General features: G+C 34.5%; 1 long non-coding RNA gene across 1 annotated transcript in view; it reads right to left on the bottom strand.

Annotated features, from left to right (window-relative positions):
• Nucleotides 1-569: 569 nt before the first annotated feature.
• Nucleotides 570-21948, bottom strand: part of LOC103879661 — a 42342-nt gene continuing 20963 nt past the window's right edge. Inside the window, exons 2-4 of the long non-coding RNA XR_640377.3 lie at nt 8229-8402; nt 4048-4094; nt 570-903 (exon numbers count right to left, since the gene is read on the bottom strand). This is a non-coding gene — a long non-coding RNA (uncharacterized LOC103879661). The remainder of the gene's footprint in view (nt 904-4047; nt 4095-8228; nt 8403-21948) is intronic.

Genomic DNA, 21948 nt, shown 5'->3' with positions numbered 1-21948 from the left:
CTACTTTAAAAATGAACATGAAACAGCAGCTACTTGTGGTTATTTGAAGTCACAAGATAAAATATAAAGCAGAATAACATTAAATTTGATGACCTGTCTGTATGCCCAGTAGCCCAGTACTGCCTCTAGCTGTAGCACCTTGGGCAAGTCATTTGATTTCTTCTATTCCTCTTAATTTTTTCAACTGTAACATGGAAATAATAACTCTAGTGCTATTTATTTTTCAAGGTTATTAAATAGATCAAATCAGTATGTGTATATATACATACGTGTGTGTGTGTGTGTCTACATGGTTTGTTTTTTCATTCTCTGTAATGATGTATACACACACACACACACACACACACACACACACACACACACTAACAGTTGGTAATAGGGTCATCAGATTTAACCTTCCTCCAAATTTCTCTTTTAAATGCATTCTGCTTTATGTGTCTACTTATCGGCTTGTATAGAGTAGGTTAATTCACTTTTTCATTGAAAAAGTAATACATCTTCCAAAAATGCACACCTTCATAATCTCTTCATCAATGGTAACTGTTCAAACTTACTCAGTAATCAACAAATGAGATTAAGGTCTAATTTTAATTGATTTAAAGTCCTGTGTTTGGAAACAAATATGATATGCTTGTGTACACTTTTGTCCTACATTGCGAAAATTTTTCTGTACTTAATATTTTATATCATATCACAACATGGTCTTGACAATTCCAACTTCAATTATATAGGTATTTCAATGGAAAACTCTCATTAGAATGAACATATACAATTGCTTTCCCTTTTGTTGGGGATTTGGCTTGGCATTCACTATCTATGACCATTTTGACCGACTCTTAAGGCATCCCTGGGTAAGTAGCTGTCTCACTCAATGGAAGATGGAAGCTGTTCTTCTCCCAGCATCTGTGGAATGGAAGAGTTTATCTAATCATTCCACATGTATTAATAAGAGATCAGCATATTATAGATAACAAAAGAATTCATATATTTCTATATATTTTGTTCTTTTAGCTTTTTAAAACATATGCATTACTATTTAGCTGTGTCCAATTAAATGCTCTCCAGTGTGTATGTATTAGAATATGTACAACACATAGATATTTGCCTGTTTTTAGAACAAACTATTATACTTATCCAGTGACAGATCTACTTTTTAATGTACTGTTTTCAAGAAATCACGAATTTGTCAGTGGGAAAGCTAAATATTTTCAGCAAAGTAATGCAATGAAAGAAAAATGTCACTTAAGAATGTTTCCCACATTCAAGATAGAGGTCTATGACCAGTCCATGGACTTTGAAATTACTCTATGCTAGCCTAAACATGAACATAAAAATTAGTCCAAAACATGACATTAATAAGGCAAAAAAGTCATATGCAAATTAAAACTTTGCCAGAGGAATAATAATTAAACATGTATTACATAAACTATGCCGTAATGGCACTACGTGCCCCTAAAAGTAAAAGCAATTGATTATTCTGAGAAGTCACCTTGAAAATTAGTGTCTAATAAAATGAAAGAAATCTACTCCCTTGCTCAGCTCTAGTGTCTAAAAGTAGTATTTTGAAATACTTTGTTTTATAGCTCATTGTGTTGTTAACCACCATACTCATTATTTTTGTGGGTCTTAATTTACCATTTCAGGCAGTAGCTGTCTGAAGTAACAGAATGAGATATCAAACACAATACCTTTTAAAACAATTATAAGCAAATGAGGAGATGGATAACCTATTCTCCATGATGTGCTTATTTCACGTCTCATATCTGTATCAAAACATCTCATGTACCGCATAAATATATATACCTACTATGTACCCACACAAATTAAAAATAAATAAATAAATAAAATTACAAGCATACACAACAATTCATATTTCATGAAAACATATAAACAAAAAGTTTTACACTAAACACAATAGAATGACTGTCAGGGAAGGAATGGAGAATGGGAGTGGGAGATGACAATTTAAAAAATCAATAAATGAATCACTAAAACAAAAGGGATTTCAGCATGCTATGATTTAAGGGGTATGATTAACTTAACCTTCTGCACCAGGGGTTCAAAAAGTACTAATTTGTTTGCATTTTAGCTTCTTTGGGGGCAGTGGTTCAATACTGAATGCAAATCGTACTGACCCAAGGAGCTTTTAAACAATGCCCCCTCTTAGACCCAACCCCTAGATGTTCTGATTGATGTCTGGAGTGAAAATTATGCATATGTATTTGTTGTGATTAAACATTACAAGGTGAACACATCGGTGTACCTATAATCCTTGGCAAAACAATAAATATTACCAGAATTCCTGATGCTACTTCTCGCTGGACATCAATACTCTTAAAAGCTCCAGAAGTGATTCTAATGTTTGTGCAAAGTTGAGGACCATTATTCTAGTTCATACTCACGGTGTTCATTTCTTATGACATTCTTTCCCTTGCATTTCTTTTTCTCTTTCTTTTTCTCTTTCTCTCTCTCTCTCTCTCTTTCTTTCTTTCTTTCTTTTTTTTTTTTTTTTTGACGAAGTCTCGCTCTGTCCCCCAGGCTGGAGTGCAGTGGTGCGGTCTCGGCTCACTGCAAGCTCCACCTCCCGGGTTCACGCCATTCTCCTGCTTGAGCCTCCCAAGTAGCTGGGACTACAGGTGCCCGCCACCACGCTTGGCTAATTTTTTTGTATTTTTAGTAGAGACGGGGTTTTGCCGTGTTAGCCAGGATGCCTTTTTCTTATTTTGTAATTTCCTGGTGTTACTTCTCATAGTGGGCAGGAAGGATTTGTACAACTTTTTTATCTTTGGCGGTTAATAATCTATTTATTTTATACAAGTTTGATTAATAGATTAACTATACATAGCATTCTTATTTAGAATCATTTTCCCACTCAAATTTTTTAATATTTTCCTCTGTCTTTGAGCATCCAATTTTGTTGAAATAAATTTGGTTTCTTTTGTTGTACATGTTTCTTATTATATTTTCCTGAAAATTTTATTGATTTCTTCTTTATCCTTAAAGTCCTGAAATTTTACTAGTGTTATCGATATGTAACTTTCTGCTATGTAACCAGCTCAGCACCTGATAGGGCCTTTCAATATAATTTTTTTCTATTATTTCTATTATTTCCTTGATTACTTTCTTTCCTCCATTAACCCCTCCTGAAATGCTTGTTAGATTAACACTGGCACTCAGGAATTGTACCTGCATATTGTAACTTTATAAATAAATAAATAAATAAATAAATAAATAAATAAATATTGGAATTAAATATTGGAAATAAATAGCATTGGATTTTTTTTAAAACATAATCTTTTCAATACTAAGTTTGGTCTTGCTGGATTATTTTCTTATTAAATGCATTAATTTATTTCTTTTGTAATCACAATTAAAATTCATTTTCTACAAACTCATTCTCTGGTGTTTCTTTTTTTGTAATAGGTCATTTTTGTTTTATGGATGCAATATCATCTTTAACTTCTCTGAGGGAACTAATAGGAATATTTTTAACTTTCATTTTGGTTCCTAAGTTATTTGTTTCCTATGGGGCTAACTTTTTGGTTTATTTATTTTGATTCTTGCTATGGATGCTGTTGGTTTTCCTCCAATATGTGGTGATATTTAGATATCAGTTTATATTTATTGAATGAAAAATTAGGATGAATAATAGAGTTAGTGTATTGTTTTCCTAACAGACCTTCAATTATTATGAGAGGTGTGATTTTTTATGGGTGGGGGGCTTTGTTCATACGGAGAGTATGTGTCAGTAATGTATTGCTCTCTAGGTTACTGAGCATGAAACAATGGAACAGTTTTGACTGTTTAAATTTTGAGCTAATCCTTGGTTATTTTGAGAAGGACAGATCTTTCATTTAGTGTTTAGAGCTGAGGCTTTCTCTGTCCTGTTTTCTTTTCCCAATTATTTGCTGTATTCCCAATTATTTATTTCCAATTATTGCTATAATTGATCTCATATATAATTGATCCCAATTTAATTATTTATTCCCAATTTATCCAAATTATTTGCTATATTCTCTAAAACTTTCTAGTATACTGTTGGCTCACCTTTCCCCCACATATTCTAATTTTCATTAAAAAACATTTCAGTGGACCTGAAAAAGAAATGGAGATAGTTGTTTGCATTAAATTTGACAACTTTTACACTGAAAACCCTGATGAGCATATGATAGGCTTTAATTAATTAAAAGGAAAAATGCATATAGATATCAATATGTTGAAGTACATTAATGAGTAGATTCAGTAAGTTTATGACCTAGAATAAGGCAAGATATTGCTAAAACAGTAATTAAGATATATAATATAGTGTAATCATTTAGATCAAAAATTTAGAATCATTAATATAAACAAACCTAGGACATACTGGTAATTGCAGACCTAATATACACTATCAGTATGTTTGTAGTAGATAGCCCAATATTTTGTAGATATGTACATCTGTTTGTCTATTCATCCATATATTTGTGTCCTTATTGCTTTATTCATCCTGCTTTTCCTGTATCTATGCAACGAGTTTTAAAGAAAACAATAAAAAATATCCAACTTCTTTAGCCTTCCGGGTAAGGAAAAAGATAATGGCCCTAAAACTCTTTAACCCAATATTTAAGTTACAACAGGGTTTATTACTTTTCTGTGCTGTGGACCCCATGGTAGTCTAGAGAAACCTATAGACCCTTTGGCAAAATAATATGCTTAAATATGCAAAAAATAAACACACAAGATTATATACAGGAAACTAAGTATAGTAAAACAAATTTGTTATAATAACAAAAAAACAAATTTCTTATACATTTCACATTTATAGTACGTGCTCTTTTTCTTGATTAGTTTTACCGGAGGACAGTCAGATTATCGGCCTTTTCCAAGAACTACTATTCAGAAGAAAGTATTGCTATTTTAGTTTTCCATTAACTTCAGAGCTATCTTTCTTATTTCCTCATTTCTTCTGTCTTTAACTTTATACTGGATTTATTCTGTTTTTCTTTTTTCTAAACTCTTAAATTAGAATATTACCTCATTAAGTTCCAGCTTCTTTTCAAGTATAAGAATGTTAAATACATTAGCATTTCTCTAAGTAATGCTGTATTGCATTTCATACTTTTTGGTACATAGTAATTTTATGATGACTGTTTCAATGTATTTTCTATTTTTTTAGATTTATTTTATGATCTGAATTATTTAATAGCATATCTTAAAATTTTCAAATGTGTGAGTGATTAAAGTTCATTTTCATAACTGATTTCTAGCTTAAATGTAGTCAGAAAAGATATATCTAGCTGTTATGGTAATGATGTTTTGGAATTTGTAGATGCTAGTTTTGTGGTTCATTAAATGAGCAAATTTTGCTCTGAGTACTTGAAAAGTATATATACTTTCAATTTAGGGAGTGTATTTTTTCTATAGAACATACTTGTGAATTGTGATATTTAAATCTTATACATCCTCAAATTTTTTGGTCTGACCTATATCAATTACTGAGAAAGTTATATTAAAGTCTGCTATAATAGTGAATTTGTCAATTTTACCATATAGTTTTGTCCTTTTGTTTTAGAAAGTCAAAAGATACATTACTGGATAAAGTTTAGAGTTTTACATATTACTGGTGAATTGGGCCTTTTATCATTATACACGTATTTTCTGATACTTTAATTCAAATCATGTAGCCTAATTGTGATGCAGTTTTTTATCTGGAATTTAATTTTAATTTTTCCTTGAACCCTGAGGGCCATTTTTGTTTAAATTTGGCACCCTTGATAGCTGTGCCTTCTTGTATCTCGGGCCTTCCTTCTGAAACCTTGTATTTCTAAAGTATATTCGCTCACTGTTCTCTTATAAGATTTTGTGTTTATTTTTGTGGCAAAGTAATCTCTATTTCATCTTCATTTTTGTTGTTGTTTGCTAAAAATGTCTGTATATCCCTCTCATTCCTGAATGATGGTTTTGGGAAGACATAACATTCTGGTTGGCATCTATTTTCTCTTCTTTGAAGATATACATTCAGCTGTCTTCTGGCTTCTATTTTTGCTTTTGAGAATTCAGCTGTTTTGTTGTTCCTTCATAAAGAATGTCTTTTCTCTCAGACTGCTTTTCAAGTCTTCACTTTCTCTTTATTGATCTTCAGTGCCACTGTAGTTCCTATAGTACATCTAGGCGTATATTTCTCTTCAGTAATCCTATTTAAAATCTATTGGACTTTCTGAGCCTCAGAATTGGTGTCTTTATCATTTCTGGAGAATTCTCAGCTATTATCACTTTGGATATTGCCTTTTATCTATTTTCCCTATTCCCCTCTCAGGAACTATGAATCGACATGTAGTGACTTTTTAACTTTATCCTCAATGTCTCTTAACCTCTATTTCATATTTTCATTTCTTTATGATTTTGTGCTACATTTTGCATGACTTTTTAAGCTCGATATTCTCTTAAATAAATTCTCTCTTTACCCAGTGGCCAAGAGTTTGGTTTTTGTTTTTGTTTTTGTTTTTGAGACAGAGTTTCACTCTGTTGCCCAGGTTGGAGTGCAGTGGTGCAATCTCAGCTCACTGCAGCCTCCGCCTCCTGGGTTCAAGCGATTCTCCTGCCTCAGCCTCCCAAGTAGCTGGGATTCCCGCCACCAAGCCCAACTAATTTTTATATTTTTAGTAGAGATGGGGTTTTGCCATGTTGGCCAGGCTGGTCTCAAATTCCTGACCTCAAGTATCTGCCCACCTTGGCCTCCTACAGTGGTGGGATTACAGGCTGAGCCACCATGCCTGACCCCTAGAGTTTGCTTTTAAGCCATCTATCGAGTTATTCATTTTAATTATTGTAAAAAGTCTATTTAGAAATTTTGAAATATCTTCCTGGTTATTTTTGATAATCTCTTGTTCTGTATTATACATTTACCTGTTTTTTTTTTTTTTCTTTAAGCCTTTTGTTTTAATATTCCTTACTTGATAATACCAATATTTGTATCTTTGGGGCAATATTCTGTAGGTTTTAAAAAATTCCCTCCTGATAATTCAGTTTTTCTCTCTTTCTCTGATGGTAGCTATTTTGCTTATGTGAAAATGTTATGAGGTTGAGATGTAAAACCCATTTCTTCAGAGAAGAATGTTTCTGTTTTCTATAGTTGAGTGTGGGGGGTAGGATTACTTAGTGTTTGAGTTACAGAACTTGTTGGCCAGAAAGGTATGCTACTTAATTTATTTCTCAATCTCAAGTAAAGGCACACTAATATTTGGAAAATTTCAGGGGAAAATTTTCTTTTTCTTTCTAGTTCTACATAGATTCATGGCTAAACTAGGCAAATATTCTACCATGTCCTTCTGCTTTTTTCTTTCTTCTTCTTTTTTTAATCTTCCTAATTCAACCACACAGTGCATTGCCTTTCAGGATATCAGGTTCTGTGTGGTGGTTTCTGTTTTTATCTTTCTTTTTTGAGTGCTCCATAAACAGTAATTTTGATTGTTCCCCATGTCTGTGGCTCATTAAAGGCCAAAATGCTACACCACCATAAGTGTTTTCTTACCTCTTTCGATGCTTCCAAAAGCTTCTATTTTCCTGCCAACTCAACCATTCCTTTTAAAAATTATTTTAAAAATATTTTATCTAATGAGCACACCTAATGTCCAGATTGTGGTTTCTAAATACTATTTTTGAGAAATGGCTGCTGTGGGACTGGCGCATGGAGAGTACACAGTGAACCTGATACATCCTGTTATGCCAGAAAACAAGCAAGCTCTGTATTAATGGAGACATGCACAAAAACCCAGAATCAGTTCTGGAATAATTTGAGCATCAAAAAGGATAATGAACATAACTGACTATAAACATTAAATACATAAAAATCTATGACACCACCATGGTGTCAGACAGGAAGAGACATGCTGCAATGAGGAGATTATTATACTAACTCTTTAATTTTAATATTAGTAATTAATGGAAAAGTTAATCATTTGTTATAACGCTTGGAGGAAGTACATTTCAGACCATGATATGAGATAAAGGTCTTTAAAAACAATCAAACAGACAAATACCAGAAGTTTACTAATGCCAGTTTAGAGAAGGGAGGGAATGAGGGAATTAGAAAATGATTATTTTGTAACCCTGAGTAAAATAGTTCAGAAAAGGACTTAGAGGCTAAAGTCATTAAAGGAAATGTTTTGGAGAAACAGGATATTTACTAAAAGCAAAGCATCACAACAAAATCACTTGCTAATTGCATGAAGAAGGGGAAAAATACTTACCTTTAAAATGGAAAGATTTGGCAGTCATCATCTTGACCATGGATGAAAAGCAGTCTCTCTAACAGTGGACTGCTTGACATCAAATGTTTCCTGATGAAATGGGGGCAGGGCCTGCAACTTATTCTTGCCCAACGTTCTTCACCTGGATAAAGTCAAGCCTCTCTCTTTAACTTCCTGTGTTGTAGGACATACACAGGGTTAGAAAAATGACACCATGAGGGAAAGAACATATCTAGACTGTGGAACCTTGTATGGTTACACTGCCTAAGTCTCTTCAAAATGTCAAATGCACAAGAGAAAGAGAAGTGGGCAGTGTGAATTTTGATTGAGTCAAAGTTCTAAAAAAAAGCTAAAAGTATATTCTGGAGAAAACTGAGAAAATTTGAGAATGGACTGGCTCTTAAATAATATTATAGAATTACAGATTGAGTAGTTCTTATCCAAAGTGCTTGGGATCAGATGTGTTTCAGAGTTGAGAATTTTTTTCCCAGATTTTAGAATATTTGCATATGTATAATGAGACAACTTAGGGTAGGACCCAAGTCTAAACACAAGCTTCATTTATCTTTCATTACACATTTTATTATACATATACCCTGAAGGTAATTTGATACAATATTTTATATAATATTGTGCATTAAATAAAGCTTTTGTACATAGAAACATCAGGAAGCAAAGATGTCATTATCTCAGCCACGCATGTTGACAATCTGTGTTTGTTTGGCATCACTGCCACTCCTGACTCAATTTGTATGCTATAAGCAATAATTTTCTTGCACTTATTCTTACATAAGCACTTAACGATTAAAAGTATGACATATAATTAATACAGTGAAAAAATAGTGTGTCCAGGGTAACTAAGCAGCCCAATGGCATCACTAAAATACCTGTTTCAGCTGCTAAACAAGAACAACAATGAACAATGCCAGGTTTTCTGTCTCCACTTACAATGCTGTGTTTTGGCTAAAAGGTTACTATGCGCTCTATTTTGATAGTTTTCTCAGGTGAGAAGAAACATCAGAAGCAGTTGAAGGACGAGAAAGTGGGTTCTCTACTGATGAAAAGGCATTATTCTGGATGGCTTTTAAAAAATGTTTCCTAGAGTCATGTGCCTCATTAACAACAATTGTCATCTTAGAAGTCACTCTTTGTGATTGTATAAGCTGACACAATTTCTTGTTATGAATGCATGCTGTTCTAGTCCTTCAATAAGCCCATTATATATTTTCACTATGTCATCTATAGGCACTTTTTTCTACAGTGTTAACAATGCCACCTTCATTGTCATTATTTATCACAATCACCTTGGTTCAGAATTATTTTGGCTATCTCACCATCAGTCAAGGAATGAACAACTGAAGCCTCATTATTGATGTTAAAAACTTCAATATCTACTTTCTCCAGCTCACTGATTAAAGTCATATTTTTTAAAATATAAGGATTTCAGGCATCTTTTTTTCTCATTTGACGTGCAGTATCCTTCAAAGTCACCACCTTGTTCATCATGATAACTGAACATAGTTGCATGCCAGAGGTTGTGTCAGGCATCCAGAACTGTGTCTCTAGTCACTGTGTTAAAAGCATTTGCAACTATATATATATATCATCCTTCATCCTAAACTCCTTTTGGAAACCTTCTACGCCCATGCCTCTGTTCACTGCTGCTAGGCATGCTGTTCAAGAAAGTGTTTTTACATTTACTCTTCATTGATCTAAAGATACCCTGGTCACATTGCTAAATTAATAAAGTTACATTTTGTGGATGAGCACAACCTAACCATCATTTGTGATGAGAATTTCAGCTGAAGGATGAACAGAACAGTTTTCAAGGAATAACGATATCTTGCAAGTAATCATCCAGTCCAGCTTCCCTGCAGTTAGCATAAGCCACTGGTACACAATGTTTGTGAAACCCATCATAGAAGATTTCCCTAGTAATCCATACTTTTTTAGCATAATAATGGACTGGGAAGAAATTCATTTCTTGAAAGCAGTGAGGATGCAAGCTTATGTCTATCACAGCAAATTTTCACTTATGTGTGTCTGCTGCATTAGCACATCCAGTATGGTTATTCTGTCCTCGACATCCTTCATTCTTGTAGGAACTGTCTCTTCAGCTGTACTCAATGTCTTTCTAGGGCAGCGATGGCAAAACAGCGATATTTTGTCAGAATTATTGATTTGTTCTGGTGTTTTATTTTCATCCGCAATGACCTTAGCAAACTCATCAATGAATTTCTCCACAGCTTCATGATCAGCAGATACTTTGTCACCAAAAGTCTTTAAAAAAATTAATGTTTTGTCTTTTTAAAAATTTCTTCATGCAGGCTGTTGGATATTTACAATTCCCTTCATTCTTCAGTTCATTGTGATAGATCTTTGTTGCTTCATGACCAGCATATGATTAAGGTACATGTATGGACTGTGATCCTGTTGGATTCACTCTTTCAATACACAATTGAGATCTTCATTTTTAGGTATATGTGGCTTAAAAATTTTTTTTTTCATTAACTTCTCTTCATGAATTTCTGGATAGAACTTTAACAGTTTATTCTTCTGTTTCTTCAGGTCACACATGTTGACCATTCCAACACTATACTCTTCTGAGATGTTTCACACTTATACCACTGTCCAGTTTCTCCAACAGCTTGACTTTCTGTGCTATAGATAAATATAAATGCCACCTCGTTTTGTTATCACAGGAGTATCTGCAGGCCTTTTTAACATCTCGGCAATACTTTTATACCATAGAATAGAGAATAAACAACAACAAAAAAACACCACAAAACAAAACAAAAAACAACACAACACACACAAAACAAAACAGTGAGTAATGCATTAAGTCTTGGTCCTATGCAGGGCACTGGGGAACCTGCTGTTGTTATGGCCAGCCTGAAAACAAGCTCTTTTGTTACTGTTTGTGCATGTGCTTCATGGGAGAATCCGGACATGTGTGAAAACAATATACCACAGCAAAAGGGAGCTGAGAGGGTCTTTTTTCCCTTGGAGGCACTAAATAAACTGTGTTGTGCATCCATATTTTGACTGTGACCCATCACATAAGGTCAGGTGTAAAATTTTCCACTTTTGGTGTCATGTCAGTATTCAAAGAGTTTTGGATTTTGGATCACTTCAGATTTCAGATTTTTGATTAGGGATGCTTAATCTATATGGTAATTTAAAAAATATGATGATGTTTGCATTAGTCAGAGTTTTCCAGAGAAACATAACCAAGAGGATGTGTAGATAGATAGATACACATCTATATATATGTATCTGTATGTATATCTATAGAGATAGCTGTATATATATATATATACGTATACACATGTACACACACAGAGAGAGAGAGAGAGAGAGAGAGATTTATTGTAGGGACTTGGTTTTTATGATTATTTATTAGTCCGTTTCATACTGCTGATAAAGACATACCTGAGACTCAGCAATTTACAAAAGAAAGAGGTTTAATTGGACTCACATGGCTGGGGAAGATCTCCCAATCATGGTGGAGGGTAAATGGCACTTCTTACATGGTGGCGGCAAGACAGAATGAGGAAGATGCGAAAGCGGAAACCCCTGATAAACCCATCAGATCTCGTGAGACTCTTTCACTACCATGAGAACAGTATGGGGGAAATTGCCCCTATGAATCAAATTATCTCCTACTGAGTCCCTCCCACAACATGTGGGAATTATGAGAGTACAATTCAAGATGAGATTTGGGTGGGGGCACAGCCAAACCATACCATTCTGCCACTGACCCCTCCAAATCTCATGTCCTCACAGTTCAAAATCAATCATGCCTTCCCAACAGTCCCCCAAAGTCTTTACTCATTTCAGCATTAACTCAAAAGTCCAGAGTCCAAAGTCTCATCTGAGACAAGGCAAGTCCCTTCCACCTATGAGCCTTTAAAATCAAAAACAAGCTAGTTACTTCCTAGATACAATGTTGGTACAGGTATTAGGTAAATACAGCTGTTCCAAATGGGAGAAATTGTACAAAAGAAAGGGGTCACAGGGCCCTTGCAAATCTGAAATCCAGCTGGGCAAATTTTAAAACTCCAAAATGTTCTCTTTTGACTCCAGGTCTCACATCTAGGTCATGCTGATGCAAAAAGTGGGTTTCCATGGTCTTGGGCAGCTCTGCCCCTGTGGCTTTGCAGGGTACAGCCTCTCTCTCAGCTGCTTTTATGGGCTGGCATTGAGTGTCTGTGGCTTTTCCAGGTGAACAGTGCAAGCTGTCAGTAGATCTACCATTCTGGGGTCTGAAGGATGATGGCCGTCTTCTCACAGCTCCACTAGGTGATGCCACAGTAGGTGATGCTCTGTGTGGGGGCTCTAACCCCACATTTCCCTTCTTCACTGCTCTAGCAGACGTTCTTCATGAGCACCCCGCCCCTGCATTAAACTTCTGCCTGGGCATCAAAGCGTTTCCATACGTCTTCTGAAATCTAAGTGGAGGTTCCCAAACCTCAATTCTTGACTTCTGTGCACCTAAAGGCTCAACACCATGTGGAAGCTGCCAAGGCTTGGAGCTTCCACTCTCTGAAGCCATGGCCCGAGCTGTGTATTGGCTTCTTTCAGCCACAGTTGGAGCAGCTGGGATACCGGACACCAAGTCCCTAGGCTACACACAGCATGAGGACCCTGGTCCCAGCCCATGAAACCACTTTATCCTCCTGGGCCTCCAGGCCTGTGATGAAAGGGGCTATCTTGAAGGTCTCTGACATGGCCCAGAGACATGTTTCCGAGGGTCTTGGGATTAACATTAGACCCTTGCTACTTATGCAAATTTCTGCAGCCAGCTTGAATTTCTCCTCAAAAAATGTTTTTTTTTTTCTACTGCATCATCAGGCTGCAAATTTTCTGAACTTTTATGCTCTGTTTCCTTTTTAAAATGGAATGCTTTTAACAGTACCCAAGTAACCTCTTGAATGCTTTTCTGCTTAGAAATTTCTTCCTAAATCATCCCTCTCTAGTTCAAAATTGCACAAATCTCTAGGGCAGGGGCAAAATGCTGCCAGTTTCTTTGCTAAAACATAACAAGAGTTACCTTTGCTCCAGTTCCCAAAAAGTTCCTCATCTCCATCTGAGACCACCTTAGCCTGGACTTTATTGTTCATATCACTATCAGCATTTTTGTCAAAGCCATTCAACAAATCACTAGGAGGTTTCAAACTTTCCTACATTTTCCTGTCTTCTTCTGAGCCCTCCAAACTATTTCAACCTCTGCCTGTTACCCAATTCCAAAGTCACTTCCACATTTTTGGATATCTTTTCAGCAATGCCCCACTCTACCGGTACCAATTTACTGTATTAGTCCATTTTCATGCTGCTGATAAAGACATACTTGGGACTGGGGAATTTTCAAAAGAAAGGTTTAATTGGACTCAGTTTTATGTGGCTGGGGAAGGTCTCACAATCATGGCAGAGGATGAGAGGCACTTCTTCCATGGTGGCAGCAAGAGAGAATGAGAAAGATGCAAAAACAGAAACCCCTGATAAACCCATCAGATCTCATGAGATTTATTCACTACCATGAGAACAGTATGGGGGAAACCACCCCCATGATTCAATTATGTCCCATTGGGTCCCTACCACAACACATGGGAATTATGGGAGTACAATTCAAGATGAGATTTGGGTGGGGATACAGAGTCAAAACAAATCAATTATGGAAACTTGCTCAGTTCAAAATCTGATGAAGGAACCTGGCAGGAAGGAGACTAAGGAGAAATATCAGAGGTCAAATTCAACTGCAGTCTGCTGATAAACCAGAAAGAGCCAATGTTGAAGTTCAAGTCAAAGACTGTGTGCTGGCGGTATTTCCTCCTGCTTGGGGGAGGTCGGCCTTTGTATTACTCAGACCTTTAACTGATTGAATGAGGCCCACCCATATTATAAAGGGCAATTTGCTTTACTCAAGTTCCACTGATTTAAATGTAAATCTTATCCAAAAATACACTCACAGACACCAAGAATAAAGTTTAACTGAATAACCAGGTGCTGTGGCCCAGTCCAGCTGACACATAAAATTAACCATTACAACATTGTATCAATGTAGAAGCAAATTATTATTCTTAGCAGATGCCTGCAGAGCTACTTAATGATAAAGTGTTACGATACTGACAACTCACTTCAAAATGATTCAGAATATATATACACACACATATATGTAATATATATACCTACATATAAACACACACACATATAGCAAAATTTCAGCAATTGTTTATCCTGAGCACTAGGTATATAGCAAATTATAGCATAAGAATATTTTTTTAATCTAAAATTTTTATTTGGTCCTTTGAAGGGTTTTGTTTTTGTTTTTGTTTTTGGATGTGTACTTTAAGATATACCTAGAGTACATAATAGACAATATTAACTGTATTTTTAACTGTTATTCATAAATGGTTGAGGATTATAATTCATCTAACTATTTTTGGCAATTTGCTATTTCCTGTGGAAAATAAATTGCCAAAACCCACTGTGTGAACTTATCTTTTTCACAAAGTATGAAGTTAATGCTTTCATAATTTAGAGTCTAGTTTATTGGAATAATTTGTAACTACATTATAAAGTACATAATACATGTGCAAAGCATGTGCTTGTGATTACATTAATGTTACCAATCTTTCAATAACTTGTGTTTTCATTTATCGTATTTCATTTGTTAGTATATATAGGAGTTAGTTACTCCTTTTATGCATTATTTAAACGTAGCAAAATTGCATAATATTTTGAGTATGAGTATCTATTGTATTTATTTATCCAGGAATTTAACTCTTTTTATTATAAACAAATGATGTATATTCCACTTTGGATCTTTTCACATGAGCATCTTTGTCATCTTTTTTTCTTACTTTTTTACTAATGAGGGAATATAACATAAAAATCTGGCAATTAATGAAACAATGAGAAAAATCAATAAAAGGTAACATTAAAAATTTTCCATTTGTGTCTTTAGCTATTACCCTGTTGCATGTTTATAGCTATCATTATGTGGAAATACTAACTTCTCTGCTAAAAGTATAAAATTCGATTACTTTTAAATTTCAATTAATCATTTTAGACATAGGTAAATGACGTAAATGATATCCAAAGCTTAGTTAAGACAAACACATTGAGATTTAATAATGAAGGACCAAAATAATACATTTCTTGTTATTTTCTACTTCAAATCTATACTGCCAATTGGTCTTTTATTCTTAGACATGTTTTATTAAAATTATATTTAGGTTTGTAAAAGATTAACTATCTTGGCCGAGTGCAGTGGCTCATGCCTGTAATTCCAGCATTTTGGGAGACCGAGGCGGGCGGATCACGAGGTCAGGATATCAAGAAACCCTGTATCTACTAAAAATACAAAAAATTAGCTGGGCGTGGTGGCACACACCTGTAGTCCTAGCTGCTCAGGAGGCTGAGGCAGGAGAACTGCTTGAACCTCGGAGGCGAAGGTTGCAGTGAGCCGAGATTACCCTGCTGCACTTTAGCCTGGGCGACAGAGTGAGACCTCCACATCAAAAAAAAAAAAAAAAAAGGAGAGAGAGAGCTTAACTAACTTAAAACAATCAATTATACTCTAGGAGAGACTAATGGGACACAGTAAATGTAAACAAAATATTTCACATGTTTTGTTATGCTTCTTCTCTTTATAATTCAACAGATGCACTTAAAACCTTCAAGGGAAAAACGTCCCACTTAGCAATAAAGTCATCTCTCCTCTCTAGGAATATGTGGAAAGCAGAATTCTGGGTTAGCATACTTTATTCAAATAGCTTCTCTTTTCCCCAGAGAAGAAACAATTTAAGGTGAATATTTTACTTTCACCCTCACTTTTTAATTTCTCATTAAAACTGTGACATATTATTAAAACTCCTATTTATGAAAAAGAATGAAATTTGTGTATTTTAATTCACATACTTTTGAAACAGTCAACATTCTTAAGCAAAAATCTTTACACATAAGTTTAAAGCAAAACAAAACTTTAATCAGCTATAGTGTAGTTTTCTTAGAGTTTTTGAAAGGCCAACATGGGAGCAATTTTAGACACTATTTCCAATCCAATAATTAACATTACCAAGAGTTTGGAAGCAAGAGGATGTTTTAAGTAGTGGGAAAAAGCCTGGATTCCAGAGTCAGAATAGCTATATGACATTAAGAATGCACTCATCTCAATGTTCTCATTTCTTTAAAAAGAGACAAAATATTACCAACATTTCCTACATGTTGCTTTACTGCTCAACTTGGCAGTGACTTAGGATCTCATTTAACGCTAAAGCGCTCAAGTTATTCTTGGTTAATGTTTACCTTATTACTATCCCTGAGGCTTTAGCAGCTTCTACTTCATTCTCTGATTTCACTATTACTCCAATCCTATTCACTTTGTCTAAAGACAAAGTTCTCTGTGGTCCAACCCAATTTCTTATTTTAAACAGAACTACAATTCCCAAAATGTTAATCTTATTATCATAGATGATCACTTACTAGGCTTGTACATTCTATTTAATGCTTTTCTTATATAGATATACCAAGATTTCCCTACGTCAAGCTCTGTGTGCTACATAGTGACATGATTAACTTTCCTTATCTAGGACAAATTTAGACAGTTGTACATTGGCTAATGTATGAATGTTTTATAGTGTTGTCAATCAGTGGTGATTGCATATCCACTAACAACTTAATTTTGCCATAATTGTCATTGTTATACAAGTGTTTGTCTAATTATTTCAATAATCTAGTCAACTGATTTTTATTGAATTGCATTTGTAGGCTCAGTTCTATTTCAGGCACAAGGTCTACAACAAAAAAGAAAACAAAATTAAACACAAATAAACAAAACTCCAGCCCTTGTGGAGCTTACATGTTATTACACTTTGTCCTCTTTTAAAATAAAAATGAGTGGAAAAACATCCAGAAAAATAAAGAAAGCTTGAATATGAGAAATGAAAGACACACAATTTTATGTAATTGCGACAAATTAGGTGGCAACAGTGGAAAATTTTAGACCCGGATGGAAGATCTTTGGGTTTACTGTGTTCAACTTTGAGTTAAATAGCAAAATTAGAGATCCCAAATTCTGGAAATATATACCTGTCCAAATGAAAAACAATAAGAACTTTATAGTACTTTAGACTGTAATTTATTTTTCAAAGAGGTATGGGTTAGCAATTCTGAAACTACTTTATGTGTATTTCAGCACTGAACAAAAAAAAAAATATATATATATATATATGTACTGTGGATAATGAGAGCCAGATATTTTTATGGAAAGTAGTTACCAATAAGGAAAGGGTTAAAATTTAAAATACACATGGATGCAGGTAAGTTTGTATACATATATTTATCAACTTTCTCCATTGAGAATGTCTGGCAGAAAGGACAATTTAGTAGCATGAGCACACCTACTGCCTAGATCTTGGGTTCTAAATATCATTCTTTAATAAAACAAACCTGTGTTTGAAGAAATGGCTGATTCCAAAATTGGGACAAAGAAAGTACAAAATGAGCCTTGAATACTTTGTGGGGCCAGAAAGTAAAGAAATGCTCAGAAAATGATGAAAGTATTTTGAAAGGACACTGTAGCCAACTTGAGGTACCCAGTGGCTGTATCTGGTTCAATTTGAGCAATAAAATAAGTGACAGAGATGAAGTATAGCCAGTAGAATAAAATAATTTTCTGTGAGTTTATGCTAGTATAGTTATTATAATTGAATGAAAACTTAAAGGGAAGGAAAGAATATCTCTTCATTACTGTAGAATTCCATTTAACAAGTGCAGAAGAAATGATACATGTATCTTTGAATCACCATTTGGTGTAATCACCATTACAGTGATGCTTGTTGTAGACAAGAATTGTCAATGAATTTTTTTAAATTAATGGGAAAACTATCATGAGAAAGAGAATCTCTAATTTCAAAGCATTTCTCCCATGAGATACTTATTAATTATAAAGGGGAAAATAGTAACCTTACAATGGAGAAATCTGGCAGACCTTATCTTAACCAAGTCATCAAAGTTAACTGCACCCATTATAGCACATTGATATGATCCTGAGAAGGGCATGTATCATTTCAATGTTATTCTTACCCAAAATGCGTAAGTTGAATTTAACCATAAGAAAACATTAGACAAACCTAAGTTGAAGGATATATTACAAAGTAACTGGCTGGCTGGCATTCTTCAAAAAAGTCAAGGTCATGAAAATTAAAGAGTCAAAGAACTATCCAAAATGAGAGGAGATTAAGATACCATCTCACGCCACTTAGAATGGCAATCATTAAAAAAATCAGGAAACAACAGATGCTGAAGAGGATGTGAAAAAATAGGAACACTTTTACACTGTTGGTGGGACTATAAATTAGTTCAACCATTATGAAAGACAGTGTGGCAATTCCTCAAGGATCTAGAACTAGAAATACCATTTGACCTAGCAATCCCATTACTGGATATATACCCAAAGGATTATAAATCATTCTGCTATAAAGACACATGCACACATGTTTTTATTGTGGTATTTTATTTATTTTTTATTGTGCTATTTATATTTATATTTTATTGTGCTATTCACAATAGCAAAGACTTGGAACCAACCAAAATGCCCATCAATGATAGACTGAATAAAGAAAATGTGGCATATATATGGAATGGCACATCATGGAATATTATGCAGCCATAAAAAAGGATGAATTCATGTCCTTTGCAGGGACATAGATGAAGCTGGAAACTATCATTCTTATCAAACTAACACAAGAGCAGAAAACCAAACACCGCATGTTATCTCTCATAAGTGGGAGCTGAACAATGAGAACACATGGACACGGGGAAGGGAACATCACACACTGGGGCCTGTTCAGGGGTGGGGGACTAGGGGATGGACAGAAAGAGGAGAAATACCTAATGTAGGTGATGGGTTGATGGGTGCAGAAAACCACCATGGCACATGTATACCTATGTAACAAACCTGCACGCTCTGCACATATACCCCAGAATTTAAAGTATAATTTTTTTTTTTAAAGGAGAAAACCTTAAGCAAGCTTAAAAAAAAAAAAAAATGAAGAAGAAGACATGACAACTAAATACAATGTGCAATCTTGGGTTACATCTTCGGTTAGAAAAAGGACATTTATGGGATAATTGGTAAAATTTAAATGTCTATAGTTTAATACATTTTCAACTTTCCAGTTATGATGATTACCCTATGGTTATTGTAATTATTAATTTGGGCTAAGCTAAATCATGCCTGTGTTGGAATTCTGTGTGCTATTAATGCAAATACAAAATCATTTCAAAATAAGTTAAAAATTAAAATTTAATATAAAGTATCTTAATTTAAAAACACTTTATCAATTAAAATGAAACTTCCTTTCTGTCCATTAAGACTTAAAACGTGTGAATCTTTCATTCTATCTTCACACATTCAAATTGTTGTATGATTTTAGGAGCTCATTTTGTGATTCTTTGAGAAAATCTCTAGAGTAATAAAATCATTAAAATTGACTGCGTAATGTCTTTTTTTTTTTTTTTTTTTTACAACAAGTAAAAGGCTAACAGACAATTTAATTTTCAAATTATAACTGGACTAGACAATTACAGTTAAACATAACTGCTGATCAGTGGTTTTCAAACTCAAGAGGGCATCAGAACCACCTGGGGAGTTGGTTAAAAATGAAGACTCTTTGGTGCCAAACTTCTGAGTTCCTAGTTCAGTAGGTCTGGGGTGGGGCCTAAGAATTTGCACTTCGAAAAGTTTTCTAGGTGAGGCTGACACGGATAGTCCTGGGGACTACACATTGACAAACATTGGTCTAAATATTAATTTGAAATTATAAGATTAATGTATTATGTCTCTGTTGTTTCTGGTGTACACAGTTCAATGTTATGATAAATAAAAAGACTCATTCTAACTCCATTTTGACCCAATTGCTAATCCAGAATATAAATATTGCAAAACTTCAAACAATTTTCATTATAATATTGAAGCATCTTTTATTGACCCAGGTACTCCAAATCTAAAACTTTTTTATGACTTTTGATTTTAAATCTGATATGTAAGATACTTGGGAATCATCACTCTTTTAATTACATCAAGAAAAACCTGGAAAAAAACTGAAAATCAAGGGACGTACTTTTGGACCAATCAGAAAATTGAAGTTGCAGGGCAAATCACTTTTCTGAAATCTGGAGAGAAAGACATATCCACCCAGGTGCAGCTAATATGTGCTAACTGGAACAGAAGTCACTGGAATCCTAAACTGATCAAAACACTTAAACATTAATTTTGATGAATTCACGGAGACTGAATGTGCACTAGTTTGAGAGAGAATGTGGACTAGTTTGAGAGAGAAATTCATGAGGATGCAGTCTGAGGTGGTTACCCATACTCTCCTGGTTGTTTCCTCTAAGAATCTCACTAAGTTCTCAAGATGAAGATCCAAGAAAGATATCCTCAAAGATCTAGCAGGGGCTGGGAAAGAGTAACCATTGTGAAATATGGCCCGAAGCCTTCCTCAAAACAAAGGCTTACCTCTGGAGTAAAAGACCTTGCCAGAGCCTTATTGCAGGCTCCCTGGGGGAGGGGTCGCTGCCTGATTTCATCTCCCTCTAACTTCTCTGTCTAACCTAAGGGGCAAGGTTGGGGAATAGTTAGTAGAGGTTCGGGATTTCAGGGAAAGGAGTATGTGGCCAAGGGAAATAAAAAGCTATACCACTGGAAAACACTTTTGATGGTCACAGCTTGAAAACACATGCTGAGAAAAAATGAGATTTTATTTAAAAATTATAGAAAGTCTCCTCACCCGCTTCTTTTCCAATATAATAGGGCTCCAATATAATATCCATGATTATAGCTGAGAAAGCTGAAAACACAGACTATCTCTGAGCTATAGTACTTAAAGAAGACCAAAATCAAGAGGTGAGACAAAAACAAGGACTCTAAGGGATTATGAAGTCTCTGCCATTTATAACTATAGTAAACATTAAATATAGCTTCACTTCCACCCAGATGAGCGTAACTCTTTACTCACACTAAAGCTTATTTATGTTAGTTCCTATTGCCTGATACATGTCTAGTTTTCAACAAAAAATTGCAAGGCATGCTAAAAGGCAATAAAAAATGCAATATGAAGAGTCAAAGCAATCATTGGAATAGGCTTAGATATGATCAAAATGTTGGAATTGTCAGACAGAAAATGTAATATAATTATGATGATTATGTTAAGTGCTCTAATGCAAAAAAAATAGAAAACATGCAAAAAGACAGATGTAAGCAGGGGGATAGAAACTATGAAGCAAAGAGAAGTGTTAGAAATAAAAAACAATGTACCAAAAATAAAGAAAGTTTTTGATGGGTTATCAGTAGAATGAACATATTGAGGAAAGAATAAGTGAACTTGAAAACATGTCAGTAAAATCTTCCCAAACTGAAATGCAAAAAAAAAAAAAAACAAACAAACAAATAAACAAAAAACAGAAAAGAGAATAAAAAAGGAAAAGCAATGATAAAAACATAACAGAACATCCAAGGACTGTAGGACAATATTGCAAAGGTATAATATACCCATTGTTAGAATACCAGAAAGAGAAGAAAAAGATAATGTATCAAAAGAAATATTTGAAGTAACAAGGCCAAGAATTTATCAAACTAATGAGAGACAAACACTTCAAGTAGCAGGAAGCTCAGGGAACACTAGCAGGATAAACACAAGAAACAAACAAAAAC

This window comes from Papio anubis, chromosome 19 (assembly GCF_008728515.1).
Source record: "Papio anubis isolate 15944 chromosome 19, Panubis1.0, whole genome shotgun sequence".
Classification (NCBI taxonomy): Eukaryota; Metazoa; Chordata; class Mammalia; order Primates; family Cercopithecidae; genus Papio; species Papio anubis.
This window is presented reverse-complemented; position numbering and strand designations above follow the sequence as displayed.